We start from the raw sequence: 9,966 nt of genomic DNA, 5'->3' as shown, positions 1-9,966 counted from the left end.
CAATAAATAGAATCTTAAAAAAAAAACAAAACTCCAGCCAGAAAGACAGAGGGCCAAGCACTGGGCGGCAGGAACTAGAGGAAGCCAGCTTCCACTTACTGAGCACCTACTATATGCCAGGGACAGCACCCAGTGTTTTCCGCGCACTGGGAGCACCGTGCACAGTACTCACTATCCCCAAAGCACAGGTGGGAAGGCTGAGGGTCTAAAAGGCCACGTCCCTGGATTAGGGTCACAGGGGCCTGGCACATGGGACAGGGCCTGGCAAGGCTGGCATTCGGAGTAGGTCTGACTGTCGCCACGCTCTGCCCATTGGAAACCCTACCACCACCTTCCGCCCCCTCTCGCCCAGACTCTTCCAAAGTCACGTGGAGTCCGCAGAGAAAGACATCAAGGGACCTCCAATCCAGATTGGTGAGCCACTCTGAACCCCACATCTTAAGGGCAGGAAAACTAGGGGCGCCTGTCTGACTCAGTCAGAGGAGCATGCAACCCTTCATCTCAGGATCGTGAGTCCGAGCCCCACGTTGGGTGTAGAGATTACTTAAGTAAGGACAGGAAAACTAAAGCTCAGAAGGGCCAGTGACTCAGCCATGCGGACAGGTGACACGGCGGAGGCCCAGGGACTCGGGCGTCCTGGTCCTCTCCACGGCCCCACCGGCTGCCAGGCCCCAGGAGAGACTGACAACTTCCCAGGGGTCCAAGGCTGATACTTGAAACCTCTTAAATCACCCCAGGCAGTGGCTACAGAGAAAGGACCATTTCCCCTGTCGCTGGGGCTTCAGCCAGGGGGTCCTGTGTGGAACTCCCTCAGACAAGCCTCTAGTTTCCAGAGCCTGGGGGGAGGGAGGGGCCAACACGTAGACGGATAGACACCGGTGACCCTGAGCCTGCCTGGCACAGGGCGCCTGCTTGGTGGCATCAAGGTTGGCCCAGCCCAGGGTGTCCTGGCCAGGGCAATGGTGAGGTGACACCAGGGACAGGGCCTGAGGGCAGGAGGGGGCACGTGGGACACAAGAGGACCCACAGTCCGGACTCAGCACCCGCTGATGGGTCAGACAGGGCAGGCGGGATAGGGTAGCACAGAACAGAATATGGGATCTGGGCTTGAGCAAGACATTCAGGGGCAAGGGGCAGGTAGGGGGCAAAGACAACAGGACTGCAGCAGGAGCGGGGAGGGAAGCAGGCTGAGTCACCTCCTCTCTCTGCCATCCCGGGCACCCGGGCTGCCCTTACTGTCTGCTCAGGGAAGGCTGTGCTGTCTCCACCCCAAAGCTGCAGCCCCAAGGCCGTGCGGGCCCCAGGCAGGCAGCTCGTCCGCCCTGACACGGGCTCCTTGGCCCTTGTCTGTGTCCCTCTGGCCGCCTCAGCAAGACCTTGAGACGGGCTGTAGCAACACTCATGCAGGAATTCAGAGTTGTCCCAGGGGTTCCTTAGGACACAGCAAGACTCACGAGCAGACACAGATTTGGGTTTGGGGAGTGAGGTTCCGAGCGGCCACGCCCCCCCACTCCTGGGCACTGGGTCACCCTAACCCAGCCGTGGAGAGGGGAGAGGAGCAGGACCGTTCACCACTCGGGCTGGGCTCATCCCCTGGGCTGGGGACCTGCAAGGGTGGGTGCTGGCCCCTGAGGGGCGCAGGGAGCTTCACCGAGGGATGCTCTGGGCTCAGCCCTACCCTTGTGCTCTGGCCTGGGGCAGAAGGGGCGAGGTCCCGGCCCACCTTGCATCCCAGGGCTTCTCCTACCCGCTTTGGCCTTCTCTCCTTCACTCCCATTTTAGGTGCTAAGGCCTTGGGGATGGACCTTCCTGTCCAGCCAGCGCTACTCAGCCCCAAAGCCTCACATGGTGTCCCTCACCCTCCCTGTTCTGCTCGGGTGGCAAACTTGGGGTCAGGGGCTGAGCTGGGCTGCAGGGGACATCAGCTGGGACAGGAGACATGGGCTGGGCTGGGGGGTGAAGGACCTGAACTAGGCATGAGGGACACCGGCGGGAAGGGGCAGGGACACACAGGCTGGGTAGCTCAGCCCCTGGACAGACTGGGGAGTGTGGGGCTGGCCCAGGACCCGTACAGAGGCGCGGGGGTCAGGCCAGCGGGGGGCAGCAAGAACAACCTCAGGCGGAACCCATGACTGGCCTGGGATGGGGCCCTGGGGACGTCTGGCTTCCTGTGGCTTGGCCCCTCCCCCAGAGGGTCAGCGCCAAGCTCCTGGCTTTCACCCAGGCGTCTGGCTCGGGGTAATTACAGGACTGTCGCCAACCCTGGCTATAAAAGGGAGGAAGGGGAGCGAGGCTCAAGTGGCCTGGGGTCCCCCAAGCTGCTCCCAAGGGCTGGCGTTGGCCAGGGGACGCTCGGGCCTCACCCTCACGCTCACACACACTTCCGCTCCCCTCAATCCACACCCGCTCGTATACTTCCCAACCTTGGGACCCACATAGTCAATCAAAGTCACTGCTCTGGGGAGGGGGGCGGGGCCTCGGAGAGGAAGGCAGGGGCTCTGTTTACACAGCTGAAGTGGAAGGGGCCTCCCCGGGCTGAGGCAGCGGCCCCTCCCCCACACGCGAGCCGGCGGCCGGACACACGCCCCTTCGCACTTGCACACCCACTCAGGCTGCGGGCTGGACACGCTTCACAGCCGCACGGACACCGTCTTGGGCCTCGGGGCGCACACAGGAGCATCACACTGATGCCCACACACGGGCACCCTGAGCCACACGCACGTCCAGCGTCGCACAGCGGGATGCACTTGAGGGCTGGCGTCCAACGGGGACAGTCCCGGCCAGACAAACAGGGTTCTGTGCCGGGCAGAGCACGGGCCAAACCCGCTGGACAAAGTCTGGAGTCTGGGGAAGACCAGGGAAGGGAGGGGGTGGGGTTGTGGGGGCGAGTGATGCCGCGTTCACACCCTCTGGAAACCTACACACAGACACAAACACAACCCCTAGAGCCCTGAGGGTTTGCACGCACACACACGCGCGCACACGCGCGCACACACGCACAGGGCGAGACTCAGAGACACAGACACCCACCACAGCCCCTCCCAGGGACCGCCAGCGCCCCTCACACCCTCACCGTATGCTGGTGAGGGAGGTGACAGCAACGAGAGGCGAGCTTGGGACCAGACAGATCCCTGTCGTCACATGGCAGACGTCCTTACACACGTGGGTGCACGCTCACACACAGACACCAGACCCTGAGCCTGGGGGAGAGACCCAGGGAGAGACCAACCTGCCTCACCCCGTGAAGGGCCACGTCTGAGCACGAGCACTGCCCGCTCTGGGCAGAGACCACCCCCCCCCCCGGGTCCAGCTCTGGGCATGGACGATGGTCCTCCTCTGTGTCCTGAGGCCTGCCGTTTGGGTGCCCTTCCAGGCCTCAGAGGACCTGGTCTGGCTGTGGGAAAGGGGCGCTCAGTGAACCCCTAGGAAGGCCCCTAAAACCGGCCTCGGGCGCATTCTTCACTCAGGAGGGCTGCTTCGCTCACTGGGGCACGATGCTGAGCCCTAGTGTTCCACCCAGAATGAAAGGGCCATTTGGCTGGGCCTGTGGGCAGGGCTGTGAGGGAAGGCTTGGGAGAGCGGAGAGGCCTGACGGACGCGGACGCGGAGGGGGAAGAGGCCGGCGGAGGGGCGCGCGCACGAAGGGCAGAGGCCGCGGCGTCCACGGCTCGGCTCGTAAACTACGAGCAGCCGCAGACACATCCCACTCGCAGCAGAGCACACCCTCCACGCAGGGCGCCTTTCTGCGCGCACCCTCCCCGAGCGCGAGTCTGCGGTGCCCTCGCGGCCCGGGACAAGCCTGCGGGCACCACTCCCGAGGCGTGTGCGCGGGCGCGCGCGGCGGGGTGCATGAGCGGGCGCGCGGGCGCGCGGGCGCGCCCGCTGGAGGTCCCTCACCTGCGCGCGGGCAGAGGCGGCTGCGAAACTCCGGCGTCTAAGCAGTCGGGGCCTTCGGGGCTGGGGAGAGCTGGGAAGCCAGGGAGACTGTGGCCGCTCAGAAGCGGCAGGTTCTCCTTCAGCCAAAAGCACTTCGAGACTTGGGTTAAACATAGGCTGGATTTGCTGCCAGAAGGTGGCAGGAGAGGAAGCTCTTTGCGACAACCTATTCTGGCCCAAACACCTGGAGGCCCTGCGGGAGCCCAGCCCCAGCCCTCTGTCGGCGGGTGCCGTGCCCGCGACTCCAGCTTCTCTTCTTTATTAGCTTATGAAGCTATACTTTAAAAACTTGTTTCGTGGTTCCTCTAGGATTACAGAATGCATCTTTAACTTATACCACTTTACTTCTAGTATAAGCTACCTTACTTCTATTTCCCACCCGCCAGCCTTCCTGCATTGGATTGCTACACATCGGCTGAGTCCACACACGTTATTTTTGCTTGAATCCCTCAACTATCACTTAAAGAGAATTTTGTTTTATTTTATTTTAAAGAGTTTATTTATTTATTTGATAGAGAGAAAGAGAGAGAGAACAAGCAGAGGGAGCGGCAGAAGGAGAGGGAGAAGCAGGCTCCCTGCTGCTGAGCGGGGAGCCCGACGCGGGGCTCGATCCCAGGACCCAGAGGCCACACAGGCGTCCCAGAATTTTATTTTATTTTAAGTAGGCTCCACCTCCAACCTGGGGCTCAAACCCACCACCCCAAGACAAGAGTTGCATGTTCCACTGACTGAGCCAGCCAGGCCCCTCTTTTTTTTTTTTTTAAGATTTATATATTTAATTGACAAAGAGGGAGGTAGGGAGGGAGAGAGACCGAGCTGGGACAGGCTGAGGAGGGAGCCCAGCCCCACCGAGGTCTCTGTGTCAGGACCCTGAGATCATAACCTAAGCCAAAACCAAAAGGCAGACACTTAACCAACTGAGCCACTTATTTAAGATAAGAAAAAGGTCTTTTATATTTAGCCACATATTTACCATTTCTGGGGCTCTTTGTTCCTTTGTATAGATGGAGAGTTCCATCTGGTATCATTTTTCTTCTGCTTGAAGGACTTAAATTTTTTCTCATAGTGCAGACCTGCTGGTGGCCAGATTTTGAATGTCTGATCGCATCTTTACTTCATCTTCAGTTTTGAAAGATATCTCCCCTGAATTCTACCCTGACAGTGTTTATCTTTTAGTGCTATAAATTCACTGGTCCGCTGTCTTCTGGCTTCCGCTGTTTTTGTTTTGTTTTTATTATTTTTAAAGATTTTATTTATAACTAATCTCTAGGGGCACCTGGATGGCTCAGACTGTTGGGCATCTGCATCCGGCCCAGGGTCCTGAGATCGAGTCCCGCATCCAGCTCCCTGCTCAGCGGGGGGCCTGCTCCTCCCACTCCCCCTGCTTGTGCTTTCTCTCTGTCAAATAAATAAATTTTTTTTAAATAAATAAAATCTTAAAAGAAAAAGATAACTAATCTCTACACCTGACGCGGAGTTTGAACTCACGACCCCAAGATCAAGGGTCTCAGGCTCCATCCGCTGAGCCAGCCAGGTGCCCCTGGGTTTTCATTGTTTCTGATGAGAAGTCTGCTTCTCCTTTTCCTCTTTATATAATATGTTGTTTCTTTCCGGCTGCTCCTGAGATTCTCTCCTCATCACTGCTGCTCAGCAGTGCCTAAGGCAGATTATGATGTGTCTCCATGTGGTTTTCTTGTTGTTTCTCATGCTTGAGATCTGTGGGGCTTCTTGGATATATGGGTTTATAGTCCTCATCAAAATTGGAAAATCTTTTGGCCATTACTTCTTCAAATATTTTCCTGTCAGCCCTCTCCCCATGTTTCCGGGTCCCCAAACAGATATTTCACAGCTCACTGATTTTTCCTTCTCCTTCCCCCCCTTCTTCCCGTTCCCTCTCCCTGCTTTTTCTCCTCATTGTCCTTCTTGGCTTTTCCTGTGTTTCATTTTAGATCGTTTCTATTGCTCAGTCTTCAAGTTCACCAATCTTTTCTCTGCAGTATCTCATCTGCTTTTCATTACACCCAGGACCCTTCCCGTCTCAGACCCTGTAGCGCTCGTCCCCAGAAGTTCTGTTGGGGGTCTCGTCTTGGTGCACATCTACGCTTATCAAGCCCATGTGTTTATTTATCTTCTTGAACATATAGAATATATTTAATCATAGCTATTTTATTTTTTAAAAAAATTTTTAAGATTTATTTATTTATTTGACAAAATGAGAGAGAGCACAAGCAGGGGGAGCAGCAGGCAGAGGGAGAAACAGACTCTCCGCTGAGTGGGAAGCCTGATGCAGGGCTCCACCCCAGGACCCTGGGCCGAAGGCAGATGCCCAACAGACTGAGCCACACAGGTGCCCCAATAATAGCGATTTTATTTATTTATTTATTTATTTTTAAGATTTTATTTATTTATTTGGCAGAGAGGCACAGTGAGAGAGGGAACATGAGCGGGAGAGGGAGAAACTGGCTTCCTGCAGAGCAGAGAGCCCTACGCAGGGCTCGATCTCAGGACCCTGGGATCATGACCTGAGCAGAAGGCAGACGCCTAACAGCTGAGCCACCCAGGCGCCCCTATTTTATTTATCTTTTTAAGATTTTATTTATTTGTTTATTTATTTATCTGAGAGAGTGAGGGAGAGAGAACACAAGGGCTGGGGAGGGGCAGAGGGAGAAGCAGGCTCCCCACTGAGCAGGGAACCGGACGTGGGGCTCCATCCCAGGACCCCGGGATCATGACCTGAGCCGAAGGCAGACGCTTCACTGACTACAGCCACCCAATAACAGCTATTTCAAAGGGGTCTTTCCACTTTGGCTGATGGGAACACAAAGTATTCCCGGCCCTGTCTGAGCTGAAGATTGTCCCCTTCTTGCCTCTGGTTCTTCCCCTACTTGCAAGCGCTTCCCAGCAGGGGCTGGGGCCCTGGGGAGGGCCCTCTGCAGACCCCCAGAACCCTCTCTGGGCAGCTTGCCCCTTTCCAGGGATCTGCCTGCACACTGCCCACCTTGGCCCCCAGGATCCCCACTCCCTCTCCTCCAGCCAGGAGGTCCCCGGGCTCAGCCAGCCTGCAAATTCTCTCCAGCAGTAAGTGTGGGCAATTTTAGGGCCCACTTCATTTATTTCTTCTCTCTCCGGGATCACTGTCCCGCTCCGCCTCTTGTCCAACGTCTGAACATCACTGCTTCTTATGGTCTGTCTGGGTTGTCAGTTGTTTGATGCAAGAGGGTAGAGGGAGGGTCGTCCCTTTCTCCAATATGGCCAGAATCAGAGTCCACAGATGATTTCAGAAGAGACCTTCCTCCAAACCGACTTTGTCTTTCAAAAACACCTGCTGGATTAAGCCATCAGGGGGCGCCTGGCTGGCTCAGTCCCCAGAGCGAGCTACTCTTAATCTCAGGGTCCTGAGCTCAAGCCCCATGTTGGACGTGGAACCTACTGTAAAAAAGAAAGAAAGGAAAAAGAAAAAAGAAGACAAAAAGACCTGCTGGGTCTTCTTCAGTCTCTTAACCCTTTCTTGGCACAAACAGCACAAACACCCAAGTCTATCTGGATATCCCTCTGTGGAAAAACAGGAGCTTTATGTGGTCATGTATATGCCACCTCTTTTAATTGTATATAATTAATCTTATCACAGTAATACCTTATATAGTTTAAAAGGCTGAACGGCGGAGAGAACGTCAACCACCTTCATTCTGCCCTCACTCTATACTTCCTCACTGACTACCTTCTTCTTTCCAGCTTCTCTCTTAACTCAGGTGAAAGACCCAGAGGGCAGAGCATCCCGTGATGGGGACCCGAACCACCCCTCAAGCAGAAAGGACTGCCCTGATGCCCCCAAAACCGGGATCGACTTGACCTTTCCTGCCCACCTGCATGTACCCCCAACCTTTACCCCACATTTTCCTTGTATAAACCCAGAAGTATTACAGTAATTTGGAGACAGTCTTTGACTCACCAGTGGCTGTCTTCCTGGTGTTGGCCTCACCGAAACAAACTCCTTTCTTGTGTCACCGCCCCTTGTCTCTTTGCCTTTGGATTTTGTCACTGGGAGTGGCCGGACCTGGTCTGTGCTCGGGCACCCCTGTGCCCCCGCAGCCCAGCTACAATGGGACAGAGTAGTTCGGACCAACAGTGAGAGCCCCTGCCACACCCCTCCCCCACTCCCCACGGCAGTTCCCAGAGGCAGCCCCCCTCCAAACTTCTGGTCGTGTCCTCTGATGTTTACCTTCATACTTCTAAATGATCTTATTTTAGCCGGTACTGCTGCTATTTCTATTCTATTCTTTTCTTTTTCCAATTTTAGACTTCCAAGAGAAACAGATTGACTTCCTCTCAGGGAAGGTGAGGATTTAGTCCTCTGTGTCCTAGGCCTCAGTGCATGAACACTCACACCCTTAGCCTCTGCCTTCCCAATATATTTAAATCCAAAATTTTGGTTAAATCAGTATTTAGCATTAAATCGTTATGAAACTGTGACAATTATTCATAATTCAGCCATGTTGTATGCTATGATCCATTCTATTTCTTCACTTTTCCATTTCCATTGTAGTTAATAATTATCTGGAAAGACCAACAACCCAGTAAAGAAACGGCCAAAGAACATAAACATTTCACAGAGGGCGCCTGGGTGGCTCAGTCGTTAGGCGTCTGCCTTCGGCTCAGGTCATGATCCCGGGGTCCTGGGATCGAGCCCCGCATCGGGCTCCCTGCTCCGTGGGAAGCCTGCTTCTCCCTCTCCCACTCCCCCTGCTTGTGTTCCCTCTCTCGCTGTGTCTCTCTCTGTCAAATAAATAAAAAAATCTTAAAAAAAAAAAAAGCTCAATCTCACACATAAGAGAAATGAAAATTGAAACTACATCGAGATGGCATTTCTCATTTATCCTCTTGGCGAAGATCCAGACATTTACAATACAGTCTGTTACAAAGCTTCAGGGAACAGGCGCTTTCGTGCCTTGCCAGCGGGAGGGGCCCCGGAGCCATCAGGCACAACCACGAAGGCAGGTGCCCGCCCCCCGCCGGCTGCCCCGCCTCTGGGAGTCGGCGCGCACCCGCGACAAGGATGCACGCGCGCGGTGAGGCGCTGTAGTGTCGGCTGGCAGCAGCGGCGCGCTGGGAGAAAGCCGAGGTCTTCCCGCGGAGAGCGGGTCAACAGGCTACTTTACGTCCTTGCGGCGAAACACGAGGCCACCAGACGAAGGAAAGAGCAGCTCTCCATGGAAAGCCCTCCAGGTTACATGGTCAAGTGGACACGGCAAAGTGCAGGACGCAAGAAAAGGGGCACCTGGCGGGCTCAGTAGGAACAGTGAGCGACTCTTGATCTTGGGGTCGTGAGTTCGAGCCCCACGATGGGTGTAGAGATTAGTTAAAAAAAAAAAGGAAAGCAAGACAGAAGATAGTATATACATATGTATTTGTACCTTATTAAATCTCTGGACGCAACAACGTAAAGATAGTTCACAGTACTGAACTGTGCACCTGAAAATGGCTGCAATGGTAAATTCATGTTAGGTGTTTTGGACCACAATTAAATATATATATATACACACACACACACATATATACACACACATACACACACACATACACACACACATACACACATATACACACACATACACACACATACACACACATATACACACACACAGGAAGTATCCATGAGAAACCGACAAAAAATGGTTGCCTGTTTGGGGAGGAGACAGGGCACACAGAATCAGTTATTTTGCCTTTTATATCATTCTGATTTTTCAACGATGTGAATGTATTACCTATTCAAAGATGGATTTAAATTTAAAATATTGCCTGGATTGGAGCACCTGGGTGGCTCAGTTAGTTAAGCGCCCAACCCTTGGTTTTCCACTCAGGTCATGATCTCATGGGTCCTGGGATGAAGCCCCGCACCAGGCTCCGAGCTCATCATCATCAGCATCCTCACTGGGCTCCGCGCTCATCATCAGGGAATCTGCTTGAGATTCTCTCCCTCAGCCCCTCCCGCCTACTCACGCTCACCTGTACGCTCTCTCCCAAATAAATAAA

The 9,966-nt window shown here is 54.5% G+C and overlaps 1 long non-coding RNA gene across 1 annotated transcript; it reads right to left on the bottom strand.

Moving 5' to 3' along the window:
- Positions 1-6,239: 6,239 nt before the first annotated feature.
- On the bottom strand, positions 6,240-7,935 carry LOC141371750 (uncharacterized). Its single transcript, XR_012376950.1, has 3 exons — positions 7,886-7,935; positions 6,670-7,365; positions 6,240-6,458 (listed from the first exon to the last, which is right to left on the bottom strand). It is a non-coding gene; the product is annotated as an uncharacterized lncRNA (long non-coding RNA).
- Between the last annotated feature and the right edge of the window lie 2,031 nt (positions 7,936-9,966).

Source organism: Callorhinus ursinus, unplaced genomic scaffold, assembly GCF_003265705.2.
Source record: "Callorhinus ursinus isolate GAN/ISIS: 27379988/994484 unplaced genomic scaffold, GSC_fseal_2.0 scaffold92, whole genome shotgun sequence".
Lineage (NCBI taxonomy): Eukaryota > Metazoa > Chordata > Mammalia > Carnivora > Otariidae > Callorhinus > Callorhinus ursinus.
Note: the sequence above shows the minus strand (reverse complement) of the source record. Positions and strands in the feature narration are given on the sequence as shown.